Raw genomic sequence first — 20,600 nt, forward strand, 5'->3', positions numbered from 1 at the left:
TCATCCTGCTCCCTGCTGCTGAAGAAAATAAGCTTCCTTTCAGCTTTATCTTGCAAAGCAGCTCCCACCTGGTATCGCAGATCTGTAATAGCTGAATGCTGCAAGTGCCTGGGTACGTCGCCTGGCCTCTGCTGCCCACAGCTAGCTGCCTGAATGGTCCTTCTCTTCGTGTTTTTGGAAACGTTAAGTTTCTTCTCACATTCTTTGCCTTTTGAAGAATAAGGCACCAGCAGTGGAAAAGGTGGGTTTCTCTGGGAACTTGGCAGTAGAGACAAGGTAGTGCATATTCCTCCCAGCGCTCACGACAGGCAGCAACATTTGTTCCACTAACTTCTCGTGATTTTATCACATCTTAATGTACCTTAGGCTTTGCTGAAGGACACAGTTCCTGGAGAAAAGTGATTACAAGAGGATCTCAGCTACCTCTAAAACAAAATCCACTGAAAAAAACTTCATGATATACTGTTGAGTTCTCAGAAACTGAAAGTAAAAGAAAATGAGAAGACTTAAAATCACAGATGGAACATCAAAGGCCGTTTCGCAGTGTGCAAGGACTAGGCTCATTATTTTTTAAAACTTGTCTTTTTGTACTACTCCTGTTAATTTTGTTTTATAGGACACTCAGTTACAGGCACAGACTTTTATCATCGGATAATATATTCTCTTAAAGCTTTTACATTCATGATCTTTGCACCTAAAAATTCTGTGACTTTTCCTTCCTGCCAGCTTCATAAAAATTCTGAGAATCCAGATAATCTCTCTGCCACACAGGCAGCAGAAATATTGAGCCTGAAGGGTTACCAACTGGTGGATAAACTTCTCCTGTACCTTCACAACCTAAGTAAGAGAGAGATGAAGTTTCAAACACGATTTATTAGACTTTAGTTTGGCTCCTTTCATATTCCCCCACCTTCTACATCTTCTTTGCCTGAGTAATGACTTGGGTTTTCCTGATTTGCTGCCAAAATTATTCAGAAGAGTGACACTATGTCAGGTTTCAGATGATGGATGAAGTAGAAATGCAGAAAAAGATACTAAACAGTAAATACTCTGTTAAAGCTCATTAAAATCTGAAAGGTTTCTTAAATATTCACATTCGTAGGAGAGGTTTTCAATTGATGTATTTCCCATCTGTCTGCGTGCTTGTACATTGCAAGAGTTTGCATGTCAAAATAAGAAGCATTTGATTGTGTTAGTGCTTGTTGATAAATTGGTTAATTATAACACAATCCCATAAAACAACGGTCAGTATATGAAAAACAAATTCTTCTAGGATTACTTTTCAAAGTGCAATATATTTCTCATAATGATTAATAGTGACGAACCTTTGTGTTTAATTTATTTATTTATACTAATTTGACTCTGGAGGGACAAAATTTAGTAAAATCTTTAAGATATTCTGGCTGTATGAGGATATAGATATAGAGAATACATGAAATTTGGCCACATTAGGCATATTGTACGTGCATTTTTCCATCGTAGTTACTATTCTGAAAATAATTTTTAAGCGTAACGTGGCACAGCACAACAAATGCAACTCAGCATATTTTCCATGAGAAAACAACTTCTTTATGTTTGATTTTGCAGCATTAAAATTTGACTAAGTTCATTACTAATTTAAAAAATTTAAAAAAAAAAAACCTCTAAACCAACACCCTCAATGCATCTTTTTGATGCCGTTCAACAGCACAAAACATTTTATGAGTGCTGAAATACAGGAGGATGAGCTAAGCACTTTCCCGGAACCATGTCCTATTTCTAAGTAATACGGTGTATCGTGGATTATTCCCATAGTCATTTTATTAGTGCAACAGAATTTGAAGTTATCAGTTCACTGACCAATAAGGAGTAAAATAGCCAAATCTTTTTTTTAGTGCTTTTTCCTCCCCTCAAACAAGAAGAGGAAGGAAAAGAGGTAAAGTCTGATCATATTCCTATAATCTTTCCGCAGAGCTACAACTCTTTCACATCTTGTGTTTTAGGAAGTTCTTGAATGACAAAGAACAGTATCAACAAAAAACCTTAATGTTTATTCCCTAGGGTCCTGCTTGCTTTCACATCAAATAGAAGTGTCAGGAATTACACGGACCATTGATTTTAAAGGCAGTGGGATACAGCAGGTAAGGACTGTGTGTATGGGTATGCTTATGGAGACGTAACTCTTGGAGTGCCTAACCAGACTGGAAAGGAGTGAAAACTGTGGAGATCTTTCTTTTGACATAAGAGAGCTTATGTCTGCAGAAGAAAAGAGATTTATTGTAAGAAGTTTTTCCCTTGTATAACATCCTCGATGGCCTTTGTAGGTTTGACAGTTCAGTGCCAATGACGTCTTTTCCTGCAACTCCTAAAATCTCACTCCCCTTCCCCTTCAGAGCTGGGCAGGGGGGAGTCCTGACACATGACAACAGGTAACTGGCATTTCCTCATAACCAGCCAGTCAGTCCCTCAAGAGTACAGGTGGCAGAACCCTGCTAGATTTCCTCTACCAGACATCCACCTTGTGCAGTGACCACCTTTTAAAATGTCCTATTGGAGAACAAAATCTGGCGCAACAAAATTTTTAGTTAGTTTAATAATTCTGTAACGCACTAAATGGAAAGACACAATATTTTCAACTCATATTTAAATTGAAATGAGCAAGAGCTTTTGTTTTTGCTGCTTGATCACAGGAACAGCCATAGGACTCACCTGGGTCAGAGCATATTCATCTTATTCTACTGAATATTACTAATTTATACGTGGAAAAATGTACATGCTATATTCCTTCTCCAGGTGGTAGTACTTCCAGTTCCAAGTTAACTTTCATAATAAAAATAATCACATTGTAATGAGTACGGAACTGCTGATCTTAGTCAATTTTTACACCATCAGCCAGCTTTTTGCAATGCAAAAACTTCAAACCATGTATAATAAAGTTTTGTCAGGCTAAGTCCCAAAGGATCAAATGATAACTGGTGAGATTCTGGAGAAGGCCTTTCTAATCCCTGTCTGTGTTGTCCCTCCCCAGTCCCCGATCCCTTTTACATTAAATGAATATGGAATAAACTGAAAATAGAATTTCCAGAGGCAGGCAGTGAGTCCTGACAGCACTGACAAGCACCAGACAGGCACCATTGACAGGGTGTCAGCTGCAATGAATGCTCAGAGGAAAGGACCTTGTCCATGCTTGTACCTCTTGCTGCTGTGTGTAGATCATCTGCAGAGTAACATTCAAATAACTGGCTTAAAAAAGAAGTTGTATTGCAGCGCCTTTCTCAGAAGCAGTCAGATTCAAATTCTCCTTGGATTTAATCTGGCCTGAGATTTTGACTTCAGGACTGGAAGTGCCAGCATCACATGCTTTCTGGACCATTCTCTGCAATGTACAAAAGACCCTCAATTTCCACGATTTCCAGTGTGAACTGAAGGTACGTGGCAGCTACCAAGATGCTCAACAACTCAGTACAATATAATATCAAGTTTCCTATGCGGTTATACTGGTTTTGAGTGAAGAATAGACCAAGTTGCTACTTCAGGCTTATGTGTGCCTAGATGTGTGAGTCACTAAACAGAACAGGCAAAAACTTGACCTGCTGAAATGTTTCATAACCCTTTGCTAGTTCAGGGTGTCAGCGTAATTGGAACTTTAAGTTAATAAGATTTCATATTTTCTTAAGGTTGTGGGTATCTACATGTCTGGTAAAACTTACAAATGACAAAACCAGATCTGAGCTGAAAGTTTTGATCCGAAGTGAACTCCAGCTATTGAATGTGATTATTTGATTCTATTCAGCTCTGTTGTAAAGATGTCAATGACACCCAGAAAATTTGGAACGCTAATTAAGAATACTATTTCTTTTAAATTATGAATAATGGAAGAGTTTGCTCTTTAATTTTACACCTTCTGCAGTTTGCTCATCACTTTATATGACAAAACATATCCTTTAAAAAAAAAAAAAAATCTATCCTGAATTCCACAAAAAGACCATTAATAGTACTGAGAATTAATTCTTCTCAGCAAGATTTGGGTCAAAAAAATCAATAGACAAATGTACTTCCCACAGATAATTAAAATGAAAGGAAAACTTCCCTTTGTGCATGTAAAATATGATACAAGAAAGAGATAACCAAGGTGCTATTAACATAAAAGTAACATTTTGCACTTTATGCTTTTCTGTTTATCATTTAAAACAGATTTCCAAAAGATTACCGAATTCTTTCAAGCTTGTTGGAATTTTCTTCCATTACAAGTTGCTTAGGATATAGCCTTATGGCTGTTTCAAAAAAGTTCTGTGGAAGTTGAATTTACTTTAAGAAACAAACTACAGAGCTATGTGTTTAATATAACTATTGCTTGAAAAAAAAGCCCAACAAATCCACTACTATTGAGTCTTTAGTTAACACTGTGTAATTCCTTTTTCCACTTGTACTTTTATATTCAATGTCGGTGCTGACACTGTTCTGAGGACATAATCTAAGGCACGCCATATCGAGCCTCCGACTATTTAAATAAAAATAACACATACTTTAAAAGGTAAAAATAGATAAGCTGTTTGCTTCAGTTGTTTGTACATGGCAAATGCCTGTACATAAACAAAGCTTATTTTCTCTGAATATTTGTCAGCTGGAATTTAACACTGTAAGTGTGAAAACTTCTAAGGAAGCTGAAGTAACTGAGAAATCAGTGAGTACAGCTGCACTGACAAACCAAAGCAGAATAAAAGCATCCATAAAGCAAGGGGGAAAATAATCAGTAGAACCAGGAGGTAAATAAACTAACACATTATTTTCTAACTTCCTGAAGAGCTACCAATACATCTAACAAATACAACATTGGTTATAGATTCTGTTATATCTAAAAAAGCTTATTTGCCAAAACCTTTAATCAGCAATGACTCACATATAATTCCTCTCCCATCCTCAGTCTGCCTGGGTGTACAGTTACATTTTACACCTAACAACTCTTTCCTTGGAACAACCCTTTTCTGCTCACTCTTACACAGAATCATGGAACTTCAGTAGCACAGAGTAAGCCCTGAAAATTCTGGAAATAAATCCTGCTTGGAAAAAACCCAAGTCTTCCACGGACCTGCTGCATTCCTCTATCCTATGACTGTTCAATAGCTCACTACTTACTGACAAAAATACCAGCTACAATGGCTCTGATTCAGTGACAGGAATGGCCACGAGACCTGAGGCTGAAAATACCCAAAGAAGCCTTCAGAAAACGAAAAGAACGCTCACTCTTTCTATAAAAGAAAAAAACTTCAGATATTGTATCCAACTGCAGAGTCTACTGCAGTGTCTGAGCAGGATTGACATAAGCAGATTTTTCTTGTGGGATGGCTGTATTTCAGACACTGACTGCTTCTGCGTGGCTTTCTTTTCATTATTTAAAAGTGTAAAACCTTGTTCTAATTATGAAATACCCTTACGGAGATTGATAATCAGTAACATGGATCACAGATTCCTGGCACAAGGAAGAAATAATACTAAATATGCAAATCCAACTGACTGGTATATGGAGCAGGTTGAACTATAATGCTTCTAGTAACATAATTATTTATTATTAATAGTAGTAATATAATATTATTATAATCATTACTTGTAGAAAAAAATGGAACTCTAAAATTCCACGCTTAAGCAACAAAAGACAAAGGTTCCCAGAGCCAAAGGCCTGCCTTCCAAAAGATTAGAAATAAAAGAAAGGTGAACCAAACCTCACATTCATGACAGCATTTTCCTGCAAACAAAATCTGAAAAGTACAGTTCATACTGGGCTGCTCAAAGCCAGGAAGAAGAAGAAGAAGGAAGAAGAGGTAACTGCATGCTTTGTGCTCCAAGTTCGTTCATCAAAAAATTGAATAACCCAATGTCGTGCTGCCAAAGGGAAACAGAATGGTTTCGTAATCTTATTTATTTATTTATTTATTACAGTTGTCTGCAATAAAACAGCATTCTCTAGCTGTCAGAATTTTTGGAACTTTTTTTTTTTAAAGTAATATTCTGTCACGTGGCCCTAAGCATCCTCAGCAATCTTGCAAGAAAGTTACTTGCAAGTTTAGTGGAATATGTTGTATTACGTTACACATATAGATTTCCTTATTGTTGGGTTAACAATATACCCTGGGTTTTGTGAGGCATGAGAATAAATGTGCTTTGGGATTTCAAGCGCGAGGACTTGCTAACTTGCTGCCAGTGAATCCTGACAGGTTAGGCCTTGGCATGATTTGAAAATTCCTTGTGAACTTGACCAGAGACAGGGAAAGTTCAACACTCTCCTCTTTCTTCATCATCAAGAACAGAATTAGTGAGTATTTGTCAGGTCATAATGTTTGATGCCTGCAGCTTTCTAGTTGCAATGAAGAAAAGTGACCACGTCTCAAATACCTATTTTTAAGAATGTCTTTGAGTACCTCAGGCTTTTTCAACTAAAACACCACCACCAATGTTTGCTTCTGTAATTGCAACTCTTTTCTATTTGCAAAATCTACAGTAAGTGAATAACAGTATAGTGATGCACAACTGGGTATAAGTAACCATTCCCGAAACACAGACTACATTTCTCTGAAGGAAAATAATATTATTCAAAATATTGATGGAAGCACTGCTCAAGCTTTGAATGAAACAGTACCTCCACTGAAGTCAGGCGAAGCCCCATGAACATCATTTGAGTCATGATTTCATCCCAAAGACTTGAAATAATTACTAACTGGCTGTTTTAAAAAACCACAGACAATGTGAATTTGTCCGAGGTCTAAAAACATTTTACAAAAATTATTTCTGGTCTTGCTTTCTAAGATGCTGATTTCTACCTGTGACAAAACAAGGCAGAAAATGTTAAGAGTGGGTGTGATTTGGGCATCACAAATATATATATTTTTATATATATATATATATACACACACACATTTGTTTCACAGGCACTGCTGAAGGTAAACAAGGAAGAGCTGTGCTGTGCCTAGTTCTGTGCCTTTGGATGATACTTCAGTGCATGCATGTCATCCCCCTTGGACCAGACATTCTTGTGGAGCATACAGCAAAGCTTTATCACACAGCAAATTTGATCAAACATATCACTTGTTGCCAACACTACAGAAACCAGCCTAACTCTCCTAAAGATGCCTCAGCACCACAGTATTCTTTCCCAGATTCGGTACTGTCAATAACATCAGCCTCGTGTTGCAAATTCCAGATCCTAGAGACATGGGATCTGCTATTACTGTTTTCACAGGTAATTATCTAAGTACCATCCCTAGAATGTTAAGAATGTTGTTTTCTTCTGCTGGAAACCTGTGTGCTAGTGCTCTGGTAAAGTTGATTTTGCTTGGCAGTTGGTTTTAATGCATGTGCTAATGTGCATAAAAAGAGCATTGAAACAGCTACAAAAGGTTAATGAATGAAACCCTTGATTTTCAGGGCATGTATTACGATGTTCCATTATTTTAAATCTGCAGAAAGAAAACTATATTTATTTTTGCTTTTTAAAAGAATGGATCCTTCAAATGTTGTATATACTTATATTTCTTGGAGAAGACACAGAGGAAGTCATGCCTCTAAATATGTTTTTCTTTAGTAAGTAAATATTCTACAAAGGAGATGTGTAGAATTTTCAGTATTTGTCCTTAGTGAAACCGTTCCATAAAACCCTGCTTAGTGTTACAATAAACTATATATTCTGTAGTGGCTGATTCACAGCAAGGGAATTCAGATTTTTCTTTCTAATACATAAACTTAATGAGCAAGCATTTTAAAGACAATATCATCTGCCATTCAGCTTACAGAAACCAAGGGACTTTGCTTGCTCTGTTTCACCTCAGTGCTCGTGTGCTGCTGCTTCAGCAGCATTGGAAAATGAAAAGAAGCAATGTGCAAAAAATGCCTGAAGGGACTCACCATCTTTTTCAAGACCAAAGTAAAGGCAGAGCTGGCAACATGCAACTGGAATTTTTTTTTTCCTGAGTCTATTTTTGCAGCTAAGAGTAACCATTTCTGTGAACTAAGCTGAAAAAACCTAGACAATGCAGAGTGTGCATGATGCCGTTTCAAGGCAGCACTTTGATAGAAATTGCTTTTCAGTCTGTCAATGTCAACAGAAAATGCCAAAATATACATCACAGTTACGTATGACTCTACTAACCGAAAAACAAGTAAGGGCCAAGCTGACTTGTAAGAGCTGCACTGCCTGTGTGAAAAACGGAATTCATGCTTTGGGCTAGATGCCACTCCGTGTCATTGATGCAAACTTGGAGGTCAGCAGAAGTACTATGAATTTACAATGGCATGACTGAAAGCAGAATCTTTCCTCTAGCACTTAAGTTTTATGCAGCATAAAATATGTATGGATGCCTGACAACTTTTCCTTTCATTATATACAAAAGTGACTCTCTCTTCTCTCTAAAATAACACTGTCAAACCAAGAGGGACTGCCAGAAACCTGTCACAGATAATAATCTATTTGCCCAGGTTCCTGAATAGCAATGAAAAGAAGATACTGAGTGACAGTTCCCAGCACATAAAGTTCCATGACTGTAATTAGGTCGTGTTTCCCCCCCCCCAAAATACTGTTTGATATTACAATGACTTTTAATTATTTTTCTGTAAGTAATCCGCTAGAGGTATTGTGGGACACCTCCCCGATGATTAGTGATAAATAAGATTAAAAGCTCCAAACTGCAAAATTTCTCTGCAAACTCAGATTGAGTTTCAAGGACATTTGCACTAGAAAGAGTATTCCTGGTTTTACTCTAAGTGCAAATGCTGCAAATGTCTGCTTTAAAAGTAAAGGAAATCTCCTTTTTTAACTTGCATTTGGAGAAGATGAAACGGTGAAAAGACGGCTCTGGCAGTTTTAATTTTCGTAGCTGATAGTTTCATCCTACAGTAGCTCTGCACCGCGTTATATGGCCCACTGTTTGAAGATTCTGTGCCCTTTTTCTGAAACGCCATTATGTAGGCCAGTACATATAAGCAACAATAACGTACAAATGAAGGTTCAAGACCTCTGATCTCCTAGTCTGTCCCTAAACATGGTTTTTAAGTGTACAGAAAATAAATCTACTATGTTCTAAGTGGAGATTTGGTCTCCAGTATTTTTTCTTCTCCTCCGCACCTCCCTTTTTTGTTTTAATCCGTAACAACAATTGTTTTCCTGTCCCAGCAAGCTTTTACGCCCACCAAAGTTCCTTTCTGAAACAACGACCACTGAGTACCAACAAAGTGGTAGCAGGCCACTTTTCCAAACCTGAGGAATCTCTCTTTACTTCTACATCTCTAAGCCACCTCCTAGTCCGCACCCTCTCTGCTGTGGTTGCTCGTTTCTGAAACAACACAGGCTGTGTCTCTGCTGTCTTCATAACCAGGACCAAGCAATGATCTATGTTCCCCTGGCCAGTTCGCCCAACGCAGCTCACATTCGCAGTGCTGTAGGCTGGTCCCTAGAGCAACTCCTTTGTGTCCACACTATACAGCGTCTGGAGGGGTCTCTGGATCAGTACCCACCCTCTGGGGCCCCATCTTGTTGAGCCACGCACCCACACTGTGTAAGCCACGTGCAACACTAACCTGTTTCATGCCTGCCATATGATAATTGTTACATGACCGTGGCCACAGCAACACCGTCACAACAGTCTGGCTCTCCTCCTGACCCCACATGTCCTTCTTTGGGTCTGAGACACGTTGGTAATGTTACGATTTTAAAAATGGCTATCTCTTCAGAAAGCGATGAATGATAAGAAGGTTACCTCATACCCTGTGATATTCACACTTTTTAAGTAATGACATCCACAGTATGTTGTGTGTACAGAAAGGGGGGGGGGGGGGGGGGGAATCCCAGGCTCCGTAAGGGGACAGACCCTTGCAGAAAAGTGTTGGAGGACAAGCCAGGCTGACCGAGTAAGAGCTGATGTTTTGTCCATACTCTCTATTGTAACAGGCTCTGGACCAGTCTGACCACTGAACTATTATTCCTGGATCTGGGTGCTGATGGTGGGGAAACTATTGATCCTATCGAAAGATGATATGCTAGGAGTGATACAGCCTGTTTCCAGAGGGGACGGTCAGAGCAGCAGGGCCTTGAGATGAAACAAGGAGTGATCTGAGAGCGTAGACTCACCCGCTGTCTGCCCCGGGTCTCCTGAACCCTCTCAAATGGGCTCACTGTTTCACCAAATGCCAGCGTTCTGCAAACCTCCTGCACATTACGGCTGGCGAATTAGCTGAGGAAACTCCCTGACCGATATAGGGCTGTACGCATAATGGTACATATACATATGTACAGTGGCCATAGCTTATACTATCAAATAAAAAGTGAGTGCACTCTTTTCACCCTCTACTACTCCACTTACTGATAGCTATTTACAAAATATCGTAACTGCCAGACTAAACAGGCAGTAGAAGTACATCCTTCTTATAGCTGGTCAATCATATGCTGGGTTATCGCGAGATGTGCTTGGCCAACTCTTTCTCTCTGAAATAGAAGTGAAGTGAAAAGACAACTTCAAACAGATTTCCTACATTTTCTCACTAGTCTCCAGTAAAAATCAAATCTGCTATAATGTGAACTAAAGAGCTAACATAGCACGAAGTCCAGTTACATTTTTCAATACTAATATCTGTGGAAAAGTTTCCAGGAACCATCTCATCCTGTCATTAACAGAAAAATGGACTTTTACAAAATTAGGAAGTTTAAGCCATTGATGCCAGATGATATTCATGCTGGTGCTGAAAGAATTGGGTGATGTTACTGTGACGTTACCATCACGTTGCCATCTACAACAAAGCGTGTTCAGTATAGGCGTGTGAGTCCTGGAAACGGGCTTTCTCAAAGGGCCACCTTCACGGAAGAGGAGGCAGAGATGGAAAAATAGTGAATTGGGGGAAAAAACATAGTATTTCTGATATTCAGTCTTTCAGATACGAGAAAACATTCCCTTCATCTCCCTTTATATTATATGAACACTCAGTGGTGTCCTGGGCATACTGCTGTCAGGATGTGCATAAATGCAACAAATGTAACTACAGCTCCTGTCTCTATTGTATCCTTTCGTTTATTTTCTTATTACTAATCTAGAAGGAAAATAATAATGGAAAAAAAAGCATTCACCTCAGCACATGTAAGTCCTGAAAGACTTTAAAAAGTAAATAAAAGTGTATTTCGCCATGTTCTTTCCAACATCACTTTCTTACTGATCCAAGAGGTAATGCTGGTTTTAAGCAAGCATCCTTGGCTTTCTAAACCAATGGTTGGAGAGATGTCTCTTCATGCTATTTTGTATTCAACAAAAATATGCAGAGAGAGGACCCACTTAAATAAAAGCCTACTGTTCTTCAGGTAACATCAAAATATTGGGCACTTCAGCAGCATTCAGTGCTAAGGGGCTGATGTTTCATCCATTGAAGCTGAAAGCAAAATTTTCACTGACTTGGCTAGAACCAGAGTGGCAATAACTGATGTGGCCAGAGTAAGCAAAGGCCACATAGAAAGCAACTAAAATTGATCCTGTTTCCTCTCAAACTTACTGAATTAAAAAAAGAATTAAGAGGGTAAATTTCGAACTAGCTCTGCCCAGCTCTGCTCACTTAATTTACACTCCTTCTAGCAGAAAGATAAAACTACTGTTTAATAATTGCCTTTTGCACCTTTTTCGTGAATGAAATCCAGTGCAACACAGTGACTGCTTGAATAGTAGCTGTAAAAAGCCTTATTCCATCTTTCAGTGATAAAATCGAGAATGACTTGCAAAGATCCCTTCTAACTCTGTTCTACAGCCCAGAGGAAATGAGGCCAAAACAAGGAAACGGAACTTCAGCCTCCTGTACAGATTCAGGAAGCCTGTCAAGGAGAAGAGCCTGCTTGCTTCATTCTCAGGTTCCTCCACGCTTGCAAGATACCAGTGCACCCAACAAAGAGTGACGTTACTCTCAGTGAAGTATCTGCAAATGGTACCACCTATGTTTTAGCATGCATAGCTTGTGCTGGTAGGCGACTCCCCAGCGAAAATCACTGACTGATGAAGCAGAATTCACAAAAACCTGAACAGTTTTCTTCGACGAAAAAGTCTGCAGTCAAGAACTCTATTTCTTGCTCTGACTGGTTTGAGAGTCTGTTGCACAGAGATGCAACACCAGGCTACAAGAAAACCATGTAGAAGAAAGAACAGTAACTACTACAGGCATGCCTGTTTCTCAGTTCTGTGGAATTCAAAAACACAAATAGCTATTCATGTAGCTGCATTCACTGCTTAAACTCATTAGCCAAAAATAAACATACAGTGAGAAACAGAGAGGCAAGAATGGCTATCTGGGAAGAAAATAATTCTCTAATATTCAGATTCTTCTGATGCTAAGTCATCACGCTGTCTTTTGTGGACAGAATTTCTGTCTCTCATCTCAATCATGCTGACAAGCGCCTCACGGGTGTCTGCCTCCACATACTAACATTCAGCACATAACCTAGTATCAGTAATGCGGAAAAGACCTGGCGGGAAATGCTATGTTCCCACCAGAACTGCACTTTGGCTCTGTGTGTACACATACCCTATTTAAACCTCCATTTAGCAACAGAAGCAAAAATACTTCTCGATTCCCATGTCAAACGCCCCTGGGAATTGTCACTGGCAGCGTACCACTTTAGATCTGTCAGACAGAGACATTTTATTACCTGAAGGATGTTATCTTAACCCGAGGTCTAAAATATAAATGAACTGCAATTCAGATGACTTGAGATCTAGCAGACAGACAGAAGGGTGGAAAGCTTCCCAGAGAGATTCCACAGGGAGAACTCTGATTTATTTAATACCGATAAATATGACAAAAAGATATTCATATCCCAAGTTTTAATAAGTTTACAGTTGACAGGAGAATCAGAAGACAGCCTTGAGCAGCAGCTAATATACAGAACAAGATGCTAACTAGCAGAGCTGGAAGAGGAAAAAAGAAGCTCCAGGCAGATGAGTTCAATTTAATGGCAGAAGATTTTGGACACTCTGAAAATGTCTCTGTTAAGATATTATGGACCAAAGGAGGTGCTGTCCTTTTTCTGTGACTTATCATTTGTCCTGCAGGGTAAAATCCAAGGGATCTTCATGGAGCTCTAAGTCGAGCAGAGAATGCTTAGATATGAAAGGTCAGAGCTGTCTATGAAAAGACAACAAGAGAGAAAGTAAACAGAGGCTAAACCAAGAGATTATTTTAGAATCTGCCACCGTGGACACTTCGCCTTTTCTCAAGAGGCTGAAAAGTTCTCTTCTACATTGAAATAGCGTTTTGGGGTTTGCTGTTAAAAACACTGGAAAGCCATTAGCTGATTCCTCAGGAGTGTTATTTTTAATGTTACTATTGTTTTTTCGAGCAAAGCAACACTCTTTATGTTTGTTAACAGGTTACCAATTTTTCCCCATGTTGAAAGCTTCAGAAAAGTTTGGGTTTGTCAGGAAGGAATGTGAATTAAGTTGCTGAAGCAGGTAGGCAAAACTAAAAGGAAGAAAAGGAGGCAACTGGGACATGGACTGTGGCTTAACTCTGCACTGAACAGCATTTGCATGTGGCTTTGGGAAGAGTTCCGTAACAGTTTTTCTGGCAAAAAGAGATGTGGGAGTATGACATTTTCCAGTTGCTGATTTCTTGTGTGCTCAAGAAAGAAGACATTAGCTTGTTAAAGCTTATAAATAAATACAAATTCATCAGCAATTTATTCTCTTAATGGCAAGATCACAGATTTTGAGAAGGTTCTAGGGTAAACAGGTAGCATATACTAAAATAAAATTACTTTTAAAACTGTGGCAGAATATCAGAATCCTTTGCTATGCAAAACTACAGTGGAAATCTGCTTTTAACAAGTTCTTAAAGAAAGCAAGAACACTTCTTTCTTCCATCTTCTCAGCCTAGCATTGCTTCCATCAATCCCTTGGGTAGACCCAGCAAATTCCAGGATGTTTGCCTGAATCCCATGTTGCCAAAACCAGAATTTAGTCCAAAATTATATCGAGCAGTAAAGATAAATCTCTTGACTTGTTTTGAGATTCTCCCCTATTATTAATCCCTATGCTGGGACACGCACAATTGTGAAGATATTAATCACAGTTTACTCTACAGAGAAAAAGTCAATAGGGTGTTTAACTCTTGATTTATACACAAGCTTTAAGTATTTCACCTGTGTAATTCTGCACAGTCAGTATCTTATTTCTTCTAATTAAATCTTTATTTCAGCTCTCAGTGGGTCTGATTTTCCTCTTATTAAGAACAAGTTTATTAATATAACTCTCATCAATCAAATGGTGGTAGCGTCTAAATACGATTAACGTAAGAAAAAGCAAAATCAAGGCCATTGACATTGTACAACAGTTTTGCCGGTCTGTTCACAGCTAAACAGTGCTTACTGGACACTGAACAGAACGCTGGGCAGGGAAGGGAAAGAATTTTTTATTGTTTAGAGACCTGTCTTCAGGGAACAACTGGCAAGATCATGGAAAAAAGGAAAAAATCTGCTCAGTAAGCAAAATTAGGCAGTAAGTATAACCACAAGGACTAATCATCTTCGTCCCTTTCATACGTACTACAAACTGAAAGCTAAACTGCACACTGAGGTGAAACATTCTGCTACACTCCCAATTGTGTTATGGGGAAAAGTGTGTACACCTTACGGAGATAGCAAAAAATGTATTACTGTCTTTTACCAGCTGTTTATTGCCTCTACCATTCACCAAGCTGAAGCCCAGGACAGGGCAGGGACTACGCATTTGGCCATTGTCAAACAAGCTACAGCCAGGTCAAGCAAAACCTGAGATCCTGCTTTGCCAGGTCAGCACAAAGTCTGTCGTCTTTTACCAGTAACGTAAAAATCGTATGTACTGGAATACAATATCATCCCTGATTCTTTTCAGCACATATAAAATAAATATGAGCTATTTACACTTAAATTTCTTTCATATTATCTTTCATAATAAAGATACATTTCAAGGCTTTAATCAGATATCCAGAGATGAGGCAGAGGTTTGAAAGTGACTGAGGACATGAAAGGAACAGCAAGATAAATGGTATCTAACATCATTAAAGAAGAAAATAAAAGGGAGAAAATAGAAGGGAGAGCCGTGGATGTTGTCTACCTTGACTTCAGCAAGGCTTTCGACACAGTCTCCCATGATATCCTCCTAGGGAAGCTGAGGAAGTGTGGGCTGGATGAGTGGTCGGTGAAGTGGATTGAGAACTGGCTGAATGGCAGAACTCAGAGGGTTGTCATCAGCGGCGCTGAGTCTAGTTGGAGGCTGGTGACAAGTGGTGTCCCTCAGGGGTCAGTACTGGGCCCAGTCTTGTTTAACTTCTTCATCAACGACCTGGATGAAGAGTTAGAATGTACCCTCAGCAAGTTTGCTGACGACACCAAACTGGGAGGTGTGGTAGATACACCGGAAGGCTGTGCTGCCATTCAGCGTGACCTGGATAGGCTGGAAAGCTGGGCAGAGAGGAACCTGATGAGGTTCAACAAGGGCAAGTGCAGGGTCCTGCACCTGGGGAGGAACAACCTCATGCACCAGTACAGGCTTGGGGTGGACGTGCTGGAGAGCAGCTCTGCGGAGAGGGACCTGGGTGTCCTGGTGGACGACAGGTTAACCATGAGCCAGCAGTGTGCCCTGGCTGCCAAGAAAGCCAATGGGATCCTGGGATGCATTAGGAGGAGTGTGGCCAGCAGGACGAGGGAGGTTCTCCTTCCCCTCTACACTGCCCTGGTGAGGCCTCATCTGGAGTACTGTGTCCAGTTCTGGGCTCCCCAGTTCAAGAAGGATGAAGAGCTACTGGTGAGAGTCCAGCGGAGGGCTACAAGGATGGTGAGGGGACTGGAGCATCTCCACTACGAGGAGAGGTTGAGGGAACTGGGCTTGTTCAGCCTGAAGAAGAGAAGGCTGCGAGGGGACCTTATAAATGCCTACAAATATCTGAAGGGTGGGTGTCAGGAGGATGGGGCCAAGCTCTTTTCAGTGGTGCCCAGTGACAGGACAAGGGGCAATGGGCACAAACTGAAGCATAGGAAGTTCCGTCTGAACATGAGGAAGAACTTCTTCCCTCTGAGGGTGACGGAGCACTGGAACAGGCTGCCCAGGGAGGTTGTGGAGTCTCCTTCTCTGGAGATATTCAAGACCCGCCTGGACAAGAACCTGTGCAGCCTACTGTAGGTGACCCTGCTTCGGCAGGGGGGTTGGACTAGATGACCCACGGAGGTCCCTTCCAACCCCTACTATTCTGTGATTCTGTGATTCTGTGAAATGCATTTTTGCAAAAAGAGAGTTTTGGGAGAACTAGATGGACTGAATGCAAAAAAAAAACAAAAACATGAAGCGATCGACAGAAAGTTATCTAGGAACTGCTAACGCTCACATCAACTACCTGTGATTCTTTAAAAGTAGTAACAGTAGAATGAGAGAGGGAATTCAGGCATGACAGACAGTAGGAACGTCTTATACTTTGGAGATAATTTTAAACTCCCAACAATGAGTGAAAAAGCTTCAGATATGCGAAACAATTTAAATAATTAAAAAAAAAGTTTATTTTAAATATTCCAAGAATTAAGTACTGGGATGGCTTATCGTTCCCATAAAGATGAAGAAGATTGATGAGAGACGTTCATGAAGAATAGGATACAGTGAAATCTCCAGTGGGCAGGACATGCAGTTAAATAAATGAAGGACCAGTTAAGTGCCTGTTGGAAGACGAAAGGATAGCATTAAATAAGACCTAAAAGCTCTCGCTGTGATCTGCTAACACTATGAAAAAATCCTCCCTGACAAAACCAGAAGAGACAATTGGCGAGAGCAGGGAGGGATCTCTGGGAGACAAAGAAAATTGCTAAGAACGTCAGCTCTTGATTTCTGTGGTTTTAAATGCAAAGCTACGTCTGCTTCGTGATTCCCATGCATTGCCTGCTGTTGATCCAAATGTGTTCCCGCAGCACAATATGTGAACCTCTCATAGTCACTGCATTTACACAGAAGACAAAATTTGTGCATTCATGCTTTCTATTTGCCTACCTTAGTGTATTGTATCTTTTCATTCACTATGTGAAATGGAAAAAACAGAACTAATTGGCATACAAAATAAAGTACAAACCTATTTCTGATTTCTCAGATTACTAGTAGCTCTCTTCTTAACAGTCAATTGATTCTGCTTGCTGATTATTTGATGTTCTTACCTCTAAACCTTACAGCGGTCTACAAAACCTTTTAAAATGTCCTGTAAACTATGCACCTTACTGACTCTAAAGGTAGGTAATAAACACAGGCCCATGCGCTATATGGGACTAGAAGTGCAGCTCCTTTAACTGTACCTTCTACGCATTATTTCATTTTTATTTTTGTAAAGTGTCATCAAACTATGTAAAACTGCAGCTGCCTTTCTCTCTGTAAACAAAACGCTCAAATGAATTAGGTATGAAAGTTCTGTAAAGTCGACAAGAAAACATGTCTGATCCCCCCAGGCATCACAAAGCACTTCACAAAGTAGTTCAGTAAGGAGGTCTGCAGTGCCCAGCTACCAGTGGGAAAGGTGGGAACTGAACTATATTTGGTAGGTTCGAAGGCTCCTGCTCATCTGAACTCCATTCCTGCTGTTAGAGCTCCCTGAGTCCGCGCATGCAGCTTTAAGGTTTTTAAGGCTTATTGTGACACTGAAGAACAAACAAACCAGAACTTGGTTCCACGCCAGTATCTTAAGCACAGACATGCAGGAACAGGCTCTGCCACCTGCACATCAGAATAGTTCTCTCGTATAATTCCTGCCAGTCAGTTCAACAACTATTTCCATAGCCAGCGCTAGGCTATGGTTTCAGTCATAGAATCATAGAGTGGTTTGGGTTGGAAGGCACCTTAAAGATCATCTGGTTCCAACCCCCCTGCTATGAGCAGGGACACCTTCCACCAGACCAGGTTGCTCAGAGCCCCATCCAACCTGGCCTCGAACACTGCCAGGGAGGGGGTAGCCACAGCTTCTCTGGGCAACCTGGGCCAGTGTTTCACCACCCTCACGGGGAAGAATTTCTTCCTAATCTCTAATCTAAATCTGCCCTCTGTTAGTTTACAGCCCTTCCCCCTTGTACTATCACTACACACCCTTGTGAAGCCCCCCTCCATTCTCTGTAGGCCCCTTCAGGTACTGGAAGGCTGCTAGAAGGTCACCCCGGAGCCTTCTCTTCTCCAGGCTGAACAGCCCCAACTCTCTCAGCCTGTCCTTACACGAGAGGTGCTCCAGTCCTCAGATCATTTTTGTGGCCTCCTCTGGAACCACTCCAACAGCTCCATGTGTTCCCTGTGCCGAGGGCTCCAGAGCTGGATGTAGGACTCCAGGTGGGGTCTCACCAGAGCAGAGTAAAGGGGCAGAATCCCCTCCCTTGACCTGCTGGCCACTCTTCTCTTGATGCAGCCCAGGATACGGTTGGCTTTCTGGGCTGCGAATGTACATTGTCAGCTCATGCCCAGCTTTTCATCCACCAGCACCTCCAAGTCCTTCTCCTCAGGGCTGCTCTCGAGCCACTCTCTGCCCAGCCTGTACTTGTGTTTGGGATCAGCACAATTCTTGGTGATAACCAGGGTGCGTACTTCCCAGTACACAGAAGTCTAATTACTCATGCCCTACACACGCAGTTACACAGAATGCTGCACACTTGACTGCAGAAATTTCTGCCTTGCCAGCTGTAGGTAAAAAGAAACAGTGGAAAAGTGTGCATCTTGTATCTATGGGACCACAACGGTCAGAAATCTTTGTGCAAAGGCAGACCACTCTGACTTCTACATCAACTCAGCAGGTTTATACACTGACATCTGTTAATTCCCTGCACATGAACGGACCAAGACAGTTGCTGTGGTATTTGCCACACAACAGCAGCGTTCCTTCTGCAGCCTCCCCTGCCAGATGCCGTGTTTTGCTTTCTTACATTCACACACATAATTCATTTCACAAGCACCGAAACGCCTATTGCAACAAAAGCAATAAGTTATTAAAATAAATCAAAGCTTTCCCAGGATAGTTATGCAAATAGAAAAAGTCCATACAATGAAAATTAAACAACAAATGTATTTTTATTATGGTACTAACTATAATAGCAAAGGAAACTACTATCTCTAAGATATTCAGACTGCAATATGTAGATATTAGGTTGTACGGAGATTAAGAATAGCATCATGGCTATAAAAACAGATGGTTGTATGTGATTCTTGGGCTACTGTGTAAATTGATCATGCAGACTGAAAAGATTTACTCTGAAGAACATTCAGTTCAGAATATTTCAGAAGAAAGTCAGAATATGAATACTCCGGTTTTACATCGCAGTATCTGGGGAATTTTTGTTGTTGTGGATTAAGGTCTGGAGAAAGCAGAAGAGCAAATCAACAGTTTCCACTTGTGTTTACTTTCCAGAATATGAACTTACTGGAATCTGAAAATTATTTTATATCTAGATACACAGTGGGCAAAATTAGCAGAAAATTGGTGAAATTTTTATTTCTGATAATATTTGGCTAATCAGCACTGAAATCCTCCTTAGAACAAAAAGGCACAAGGAAGTGCATGAAGAAGTATCATAGGTAACCACTTCTGTCTGTAAACTGAGATTTGTAGTGGGCAGAGCTAAGGAAGAAAGAATGAGGGTGATAATTCCATGTGTTTCCTAATTATGATGCACTGGCACCTTAAGAAAACATTCTTGTTCAAAGCCCTACTGTATTACCAAAACATTACTTAATTCTTTCATGAGTGTATTTATATAACAAAACCTATGAAATGCTGACTTGTTATCTATGGTATTGATTTTTTACATTAAAAAAAATCGTAATAATAGAAGGACATATGATGCATTTTTCATAAAATCATTTTCATTTTACAAAACAGGTAAATTCTGATTTTTGTTATTATTCATATTTTATTCAGTTCTATCTTGAAAATAATTAATTTAATTTCATGCTCAGCTCTATTTCATTAATGGGGTGAAACCAGAAAACTCACAAAAATGTCCACTTGCCAAATGAAATGTTACTTTCCTATTTAATATATGTTTTGTCATTTAAAAAGGCATTTTTTTTCTTTTCTTACATTTCCTCAAGTCCCTGTCTATATGACTATGTAGACAATGTATTCATTCAGAGCTATACCAGTGTATCAATCCCATTGATGATGACTGAAATACCTCCACCACAAAATTAAGAGAAAATAGTAACCACGGATTATTTCAGGCAAAAAAGGCGTCCCTTTTTTGGCTAAGAAACTAGGTTGCCATACATGCTACTTCAAATAATCACTGGGGTGGTTTTTATGTGGATCTAGAACCATTTGCAAGCAACCCTGTTTTTTCCAACCCATCATTAGGTCATGACTTCGCTGAGAAAAAGTGTTAATTGATACAACGTAGCTTACACCGTATTGGCTACCGCCGATCCAGAAATGCCATAAAGAATCTGGACTACAAGTACAATTGATGAAAATGGAAGCATCAAGTAATATTGGAAGGCTGATCACCTGACACCAACACACACCCTTTCTTCCAGAAACAAAGCTAATCCTGTACTATTTACCCAGTATTTTCCAAAACCTCCTTAGCTACGTACTGAAAGCTCTGGTACTTCTCTAGCATGACTTTACAG

General features: G+C 40.0%; 1 protein-coding gene across 1 annotated transcript in view; it reads right to left on the minus strand.

The window, feature by feature from the left end:
- Positions 1-20,600, minus strand: part of CNTNAP2 (contactin associated protein 2) — a 1,116,355-nt gene that overhangs the window by 552,524 nt on the left and 543,231 nt on the right. The window lies entirely within an intron of this gene.

This window comes from Opisthocomus hoazin, chromosome 4 (assembly GCF_030867145.1).
Source record: "Opisthocomus hoazin isolate bOpiHoa1 chromosome 4, bOpiHoa1.hap1, whole genome shotgun sequence".
NCBI classification, from domain to species: Eukaryota; Metazoa; Chordata; class Aves; order Opisthocomiformes; family Opisthocomidae; genus Opisthocomus; species Opisthocomus hoazin.